This window comes from Papio anubis, chromosome 3, assembly GCF_008728515.1.
Source record: "Papio anubis isolate 15944 chromosome 3, Panubis1.0, whole genome shotgun sequence".
Classification (NCBI taxonomy): Eukaryota; Metazoa; Chordata; class Mammalia; order Primates; family Cercopithecidae; genus Papio; species Papio anubis.
The window spans coordinates 86,174,259-86,183,375 of NC_044978.1; the positions used below are offsets into that span (position 1 = coordinate 86,174,259).

The 9,117-nt window shown below is 36.3% G+C and overlaps 1 protein-coding gene across 1 annotated transcript in view; it reads left to right on the plus strand.

The window, feature by feature from the left end:
* Positions 1–9,117, plus strand: part of SLC9B1 (solute carrier family 9 member B1) — a 149,711-nt gene that overhangs the window by 137,218 nt on the left and 3,376 nt on the right. Inside the window, exons 16-17 of the transcript XR_004182743.1 lie at positions 7,041–7,130; positions 7,892–8,011. The gene's annotated coding sequence lies outside the window, so the exon portion shown is untranslated. The remainder of the gene's footprint in view (positions 1–7,040; positions 7,131–7,891; positions 8,012–9,117) is intronic.

Here is a 9,117-nt window from a genome sequence, read left to right on the forward strand (position 1 = left end):
TGAGGCCTCTCCAGCCATATGGAACTGTGAGTCAATTAAACCTCTTTTGTTTATTAATTACCCAGTCTCAGGTAGTTCTTTATAGCAATGTGAAAATGGACTAATTCAATGTGCTACTTCTATTTTATTATGATTTGTTGCTGGGCCAGCGTGTCCTTATGATCTGGTAGATCTAACAAAGCCAAACTCATGGTGGGAACTTCTAGCCACATGGTCACTTAATATCTGTTGTCAGGTAGTCCATCTCTACCTAGGTGCAGTAGCATGCCAGGAGCTATTAAAGTACATAATTATGCTATATATTTATATAATATACAATTACTTGCAGATAGCATGACCGTGATAGTGAACCCCACAAGACTGTGTGTGAATCTTCTATTAGAGTTTGCTATAAACTCCACATGGTGTTTTTTCCAACTGCATATGCTCCCAATACCATAGGGCCTACTAGATTGTATGGCTCAAACAGAAGGGCTGCTTGCACTGGAGCCTGGACCTGCTGCAGAGCCTTTTCTGCCCTAAGCTTTTGTCAAAGGTGGCAGCCTTCTGTGTCACTCAGCAAATGTGTCAGAACAGTATTCCTTAGTGTAGGGGGACCACTGGGCCCCCTAAAATCTTCTGCTGCTGATGTCGCAGGTCCTTAAATCTTCAGACGATTTTCTCTCTCAGGGATGCATGTGTCTCACCAGGCCATCCAACATGCTATTTCTTACCCAGTCTATTTTAACTGGTAAATATAATGGACAAATGTAACATTCTACAGAATGTCCAGACAGCTCAGGTCTCTGGACTATATTAGGACAGAGAGTCAAAGAACTAATATACATCTTGGACAAGTCTCTAAATGTATGCTGTTGTCCTTCCCATGAATGTGAATTGCTTCTGGTAAATTCACTCTAAGTACTGCTTCAGTTATTTTACATATATATTGATCTGTAATCTTTTCATTTTCATTTAATTTTAAGCATGTTCTAATTTTTATTGTAGTTTCTTCTTGCTTCCATGAATCATTTGGAAGCTGTTTTTAGTGTCTAAAATTCACAGATTACTTTTGGATAAGTTTTTGTTACTGATTTCTAATAGTGCTATTACACATTTGTTATACCAATGTAAATATTTAATACTACCTTTAGGCCTAATATCTGGTCAATTTTTGTAAATACTCCAAGTGTGCTTGAAAAGAATAGAAATTCTTTAACTGTTGATTAGCCTTACTAATTTTATGTTTATTTATTCAATTACTAAAAATGAATTGTTAAAATCTCTCACTGTGTTTGTGGATTTTTTATTGTTCTTTCCAATTCTAATTTTGGCTTTATGTATTTTGAGGCTACATTATTAGGTATTCACAACTTCATAAAAATTAAGAAAAAATTAGAAAAGGTTAGAAAAACATTAGGAAAATATAGAAAAAGATGTGACAGAAAGCACACATGGGCTTATCTAGACAATCTCTCGTCAGGTTTGTATCCTGGGGAAGGTCTTCACAGCAAGAGATGGACCAGAGGATTGAGGCAAGGGGGCCACCACTCAGAAGGAGAGGAGGGCAAAGGAACTCCTGAGGGAGGAAAGTATCAGAGAGGAGGCTTTCATGTCTCAGTGATATCACTCAGCAGCATGGCATGGAGTCTACAGTTCAGAGTTCCAAAGAGCAGAAGCAGCTTGGGGTCTTCACAGTCTAGAGTTTATCTGTGGCAAGCAGATTTTGGACATAGTTTCCCAGGGGATGTAAATCAGGCAGGCTCTAAATGCCTACAAATCTGCATGTCTGGACTTTGTTTAACACAATTGGATATTTAAAAATTTGAGTTTGGTGCCAGTTGACTTTTGAGCTAATGGGTCTCAGCCTGCTGTGAAGAAATAACCTAGGCGTCAATACACAGAGGCCATCCTTGTCTCATTTACGTAACATGTAGTGACTCTATCCTTTTTTGCTCACAATTGTTTTACTCCTTTCTTTTAGATTTGTTTACTTTACTGAGATTATTTGGTAGATAAGATTTCAGTTTATTGTAGTTTGCTAATTCATTATTCAAAGTGCTCTAATAAAAATTTTGCTCCATCCTTAGTCCCCATTTAAACAAAACTGCTGTGGGTAAAGTCATCAATGGCCTTCGTGTTATCAAATCTGTTTTGTTAACAAAATTTTTATGTTTAAAATTTTCTTATGTGTACACGTTTCTGTAATTTCAAAATGGGATATCATACATGAAATTTGGTAGTCTTCTTTCCTTTTTTGTTCACTTACTCTGTTTCTTAATGCTTTATTGTAACCCACATGGCAATGTCCCCAATATTTATTATGTATAACTGATACTCACATAAAACATATTTTGTCACTGTTATCTTTTGCCACATAGGTGTTCCTGTCTTTAGTCTTCTATTTTCTCTCTCTCCTGCTTCTCTCCCACCCTTCCTCTCTCCATTTATGTACATATTTAAATCATTTTAAAAATCATTTTATGTGTCACTTCAAAGCCTTCAGTGTAAATTGAGGGTCCAATTTTGTTTTCTTTGAATTGTTTATTTTCATATATTATTTTTTCATCTACATGTAGATTCTCGAGTTTTTACCACTCTTGCTTATTCTTAATTAATACAATTGTTTTTCTTAATTGATCATTTCCAGTAGTTCTATAGTAGGTGCTGATATCTGGTGACAAAATTTCCTCTCAATAGTCTTTTTTTTGGTACAATTTTCTGACTATTCTTCTACATGAACTTTAAGATAATTTAATCCAATTTTAAAATGCTTTTGTTATTCTAATGTGAATTTCATTGAATTTATATATAATTTTAGGAGATTTATGTTTTTACAAGAGTTTTGTTTGTTTTTTGAGACAGGGTCTCACTTTGTCACCCAGGCTGGGGTGCAGTGGTGGGATCTCAGCTCACTGAAGCCCCAGCCTCCCACCTCAGCCTCCCAAGAACCTGACTCTATAAGCATGCGACAAGCCCAACTAGTTTTTTGTTTTGTTTAGAGATAGAGTTTCACAATTTGCCCAAGTTGGTCTTGAACTCCTGGGCTCAAGCAGTCCACCTGCCTCAGCCTCCCAAAGTGCTGGGATTACAGGTATGAGCCACTGTGCCTGGCCTCATGTGTTTCTTATTCAATAGCTTTTGGTAACATTTTTATAGTTTTTTTCTTATAGATCTTCTACTTTTCTTGGTAAATTTATTTTACCTTTATTATTTTTGTTATTGTGAATATTTTTACCATTAACATTTCAAGGTGCCTATTGCTAATATATTTTGTTTTATTATATTATTTCCAAATACCTTACCAATATTCCTCTTTAAAATATTTGAAAATTCTGTTTTTCCTAATCTCCATGATTTCCTAGGCATATAATCATATCCACAAAAAGTCTTCTATATACTTATACTGATTATTTCATTTAAAAATCTTGTTACATTCATGGATCCGCCAAGATAATCTTTAATAACAAATAATGACAGTAGCTATTCCTACTAGTTCCTTGTTTTAATTGAAACATTGTTTTATGATTTAAAATACTTGTTTTGTAGGTGTTTCATAAATAACAGTTATGTTTAGACACTTTCCTTCAATTTCTATTTTAGTAAAGAATCTTCATTAGGAGTGGATGTTTAATCTTGACAACAGCCCTCTCAGCATCTTTTGATATAATCACATTTTTCTCTTCTTTGATGTCATTTATGTAATTGTATTAATATACTTAACTGATATTGAAATACCCGTGAATTCCTGAAATACAATGCTCTTTGCCATAGTTTATTACTGTTTTTTGTTGTTGCAATTCTTGATAACAGTGCTGGGTTTTTATTTAGAATATTCATTCATATGTATAAGTCAGATTGGTCTATAGTTTTGGTTTTTTTGTTTTTTTGTTTTGAGACGGAGACTTGCTCTGTTGCCCAGGCTGGAGTGCAGTGGCGTGATCTCGGCTCACTGCAACCTCCGCCTCCTGGGTTCAAGCTGGGATTACAGGCATGCACCATCACGCCAAGCTAATTTTTGTGTTTTTAGTAGAGAGGGGGTTTTGCCATATTGTCCAGGCTGGTCTCGAACTCCTGACCTTAAGTGATCCACCCGCCTTGGCTTCCCAAAGTGCTGGGATTACAGGTGTGAGCCACTGCACCTGGCCCGTAGTTTTGTTTTGTCTTATGTTTATCAGGTTTTCATATTAATGCTGCACTGCCTATGGGAAATGAATTGGTTTTTCTTTTTTAAAAAAATTTGGGATACTTTAAATAACATTGGAATTATCCTTGCAATCCTAGTACTTTCTAAATTAAGGATTTAAAAAATCACTTTACATTCTCCTCTTTGTAACTGGTCTATTAACATTTTAAATTTCTTCTCAGATTAGTTTTGGTCATTTATGTTTTTCCAGAAAATTACCCATTTTCTTTAGATTTTCCAATGTATTGCTATACAGTTGCATGCAGCATTTCAAAGAGAATCTTTCTTTCTTTCTTTTTTTTTTTTTTTTTTTTTTGAGGTGGAGTCTTGCTCTGTGGCCCAGGCTGGAATGCAATGGCACAACCTTGGTGCACTGCAACCTCTGCCTCCCAGGGTCAAGTGATTCTTCCACCTCAGCCTCCCGAGTAGCTGGGATTACAGGCACCGCCATCATGCCCAGCTAGTTTTTGTAGAGATGCGTTTTCACCATGTTGGCCAGGCTGGTCTTGAACTCCTGACCTTAGGTGATACACCCGCCTTGGCCTCCCAAAGTGCTGGAATTAATTACAGGTGTGGGCCACTGCAGCTGGCCCTCAAAGAGAATCTTTCTACCTTCATCTTATTTTACTTCTTGGTAGCATTCTGCAGAGTTGAAGATTGTACTTGTGAGTTTTGAGTTTCTTAATTTGTTGAATGGATGTGACTAATTTATATCCTTAGTGTGATCATGCAGAGAAATATATGAGGGATAGTGATAGAAAATTACAAGAAATCTGAAAATTTAATAAATTGTTTGTTGACATTTTTATTTTCTCACTAGTACAGGCTTCATCTCAGTAATTATGAAATATACTACCCTTTTCTCCTTTTCTATATTATTTTGGAAAATTACAGCCTTATAATAGAGATCAGAAATGTGTTAACATTATGGCTGATCTATCTGACAACAGGGTTCTAAGAAAACAGTATCACAAATATACTCTCTCACCATTAATTGTTCAAAATAGAAATTTTGTAAGCAAAGAATCAAGCATTTAAACCAAAGGAAAATTAGAGTGATGTCATCTCTGGTTGAAAAACATAGTCTTTCTGAACAGAATTTCAATATCCTTCAAGACCATAACTAATATAAAATTACACAATACAATGGCTAATAATATGAACTGTACACTTTTTATATTAAAATGATGCTTGCTACAACATGACTTTAATAAATTGGATTTCTGTAAGATAAAACTCACCAGGCATGGTTGCTCACGCCTGCGATCCCAGCACTTTGGGAGTGCTGACGCAGGGAGGATCACTTGAGTCCAGGACTTTGAGACCAGCCTGGGTAACATAGTGAGACTCTGTCTCTTAGAAAAGTAAAAAATTAGCTGGGCATGATGAAGCATGACTGTAGTCTCAGCTACTTGGGAGGCTGAAGTGGGAGGATCGCTTGAGCACAAGAGGCTGAGGCTGTGGTGAGCTCTGATCGTGCCCCTGCACTCCAGCCTGGGTGACAGGGCCAGACTTTGTCTCAAAATACATGAAAGTAGACAAAATTAGTTTACTTGCTGAACATGATCAAATATAGCACGTTTCCAGTAAAAGACTGTTAGGACAAACTATAACACAACCTCAGTTGATGCAGCATATTTAAAACAAAACAAAACAGCTTTGGGCATATTCTATAATCCAACCTCTGTGGTGCAAAGGGACTATATGGCCAACTAGGTGTTGGGGCAGTCACAGAACTGCTGCACATATGGTTTTTAATTCTCCCTAAAGTGGAAGAAGTCATCTAACAAAATTTATTATGGCTTAAATTGCTATTGCTTTAGTTTTCCTCAAATTTTAACAAAATAAATTATGTAGTAAATTATAGTCATTAAGCTTGAAAAATGTTTCAATTGAATGGGAAAACTTCCTGTGATAAAGCCTCCAATCATCAAGGAATAAGTCAATATATTTTATGCATAAATTTTCCAACATGTTAAGCGCTAAGCTTTTAACTAAATAGCTAAGGGGAAATTGTTACCACTGAATTCGACACATATCCTGCCTTTTTAAAATAACACATACTACTTATCTTGATTCTAATTCATCACTAAACATCACTTGTATAATTTGATCACAGTAATGTCCTCAGAGACGGTTGTATGCAGAATCCTATAAATTGTCTCAAGCTGCTCTGCTTTTAATGTCCACCTTAAATTTATTTTTGTTCCCCTGCCTTGCTGTCAACTGTCACATTTTATAGTTCATCCCTTCTGCAAGACCTTTTTGATACGTGTGATTTGTTAAGAAGCAGAAATCAGATAACCAAACTTGTTAGAATTCAATGTGAAGTAAGAATAAATGGACTCTGGGTAACTGCTGCCACTACCATTAAAAATTTTTTAAAAAGAAGACTTTTCAATTACCATTTAATTTGAACTTGACTTACCTAGACTACTGTTAGTCAATATTAGTTTAACAGAGGGAAAATTGTTAATAAAGTGGATGTAATATGTAAACACATACATCATTCCCTTGTTCTGGATCTATCAATGATTTCATACTTAGACTATATCTAAATTATCTGCTTTTCCTGGCCTTCAAAATGGTCTTTAATTCAGCCCTACTTTCCATGGGTTAAATTTCCCACAATGCTGAGATGTTTATATTGGTTTCCTCCTGTCCTATGAAGTTCGTACTGATTTCTGCCACAATACATTTGAGTCTTTTTTTTTAGAAAGGGGTTCACTCCCGTTGCCCAGGCTGGAGTGCAGTGGCACGATCTTGGCTCACTGCAACCTTAGCCTCCTCAAGATTCTTGTGCCTCAGACTTCCAAGTAACTGGGACTATGGGTGCACCACTGTGCATTGCTAATTTTTGTATTTTTTTGTACAGATGAGATCTCACCATGTTGCCCAGGCTGGTATGGTACTCCCGAGATCAAGTACTCCACCCACCTCAGCCTCCCAAAGTGTGAGATTACGGGTGTGTAGTCACTGCCCCAAACCAATGAGGCACTCACTTCTGAATAGAGTACAAGCATTAGTAACATCTCCCCTGTCTCTCCAGATTGGTTATGCTGCCACAGCTGAATTCTAAATGGGTGAAGTATTATAGTTAGTTAGGTTTCTTTGGCAGGTATCAAATAAAACATCCACCTAAATTCTTAAGAACCTTGTTAAATAGTGGAATTTATAAACTCTCTATACAGAGTCTGATAGCACATTTCTATTGGAAGACTATGGAATCACAATGAGGAAGGTAGAACTATATATATATAGATCAGCAGCTGGCGTAATTGGCTTCCTGTAACTTATTAACAAATTAGGTTACAAAATACAAAGGCAACTTAATGAATCATCCTATTTGGCATTGAACTCAAAGCTGAATTGTGTGAATTTTGAGGTGCTTTCCATAATTCAGCTTGCTTAATTACCCATATGAATGAATCATTCATACCTCAAGCCTGCTAACACTTTTGGATACCTGATGTTTATGTAATGGTGGTGCTCATTTGCTGAGTAAGGCATGAGTAGTTTCCTAGGTAAGCAGAAGCAGCCCTCAAAACAATCATAATGTGACACAGTAACAACAGGGCTGTATTTTGAAGGCTCTAGAAACTCAAGACATGTATTTCAAGAACCAAGTTACTTTGTTTTCTTTTACCACTTATCCTCAAGTTCTACAAGTTACTTATATTGTATCAGTTCAAATACATTTGGTTATTAGATGTCTGTTTCTTAAAGATGGACAAGATAAAATTGCGTAAGTTTACAAGAAGTAATGGAAACTGATAATGCTTATTTGAAGGAGTTATTGAAGCAACAGCTTACTACCAACCCTAGGCTTCTGAAAAATTTGAACAGGTAGGAAAAGATGTGGGCATAGCTCTTAGCATATTTTAACAACTGAAAATGTGGCAGGGAAAAAGTCTTTATTCTAAGAGTATAACCATCTTACTTTTGGGGTATTAAAATGACCTTTTATGAGATAATTGATTTTCAATTTTTAAAATGTTATTTGACAAAATTAAAAGTTAGTCATTCATTTTAGTCTCCTCGTTTTTAGTAAATTTACCTCCTGTGAAACCTAAGTTATGGGAACCACTAGAACATGTGTGAAAACAACTTGCTGTGAGATGCAGTGATAGATTTTACAAAAAGAAAACCATTTCATGACCACAGAGCAGGATATCCAACATTTTGGTGAGGTGGATTTTTTCCAAAGTCTTGTGACCAGCTGTGGAAAAATAATTGGTTAATCTGACAGTGAGGCCCCTTAAGAGTGTTGAAGAAAAGGTATCTGAAAAAATACCCAAATAAGTGAGAGTAATGCTGTATTTATCACCCACTGACATGTGAGGAAAGAACAACAATTTTGGACATACACCTTGCAAAACTTCTCAAAAACCAGACTACATTTCTAACTTTAAAATACATGCTGCTGGTCATGAAGAAGTTACGATCATATAATTGAACCTGACATTACATGTAATAAATGAAAAACCCAAGTACCATGCTTAGTGTAGTGTCTGGTACATACGAGTGCTCAATAACCATTAGTTTTATTTCTAGAAGGATTACCTCTGTCTGCCTCTTGTACCTTCTTATAAAAAGAAAGCAAAGTGAACTGAATGAATTGTATCTTAAATAGACTAAAGAAAAGCTTTTGTATTTGTCTTTTCTCAACTAAGCAGTTTCCATAGTGCCTAGCAAGGTCTCAGAAACACACTCAGTGAAGGGGGTTAAATGATAACTCTTTCAGAACAGAAAGGATTCCCTACAGAGCCCAGCAGAGGCAGAGTACTATGTTGCCCAGCCTGGCCTTGAACTCCTGGGCTCCTGCACTGCAGCTATCCTTCCACCTCAGTCTTCCCAGCAGTTGCGACTACAGGCCTGTGCCATGGCACCTGGCTAAGGATAGCTATTATGAGAGTAGTAATGTAAGATGGAACTGAAGACTCATAATAGTA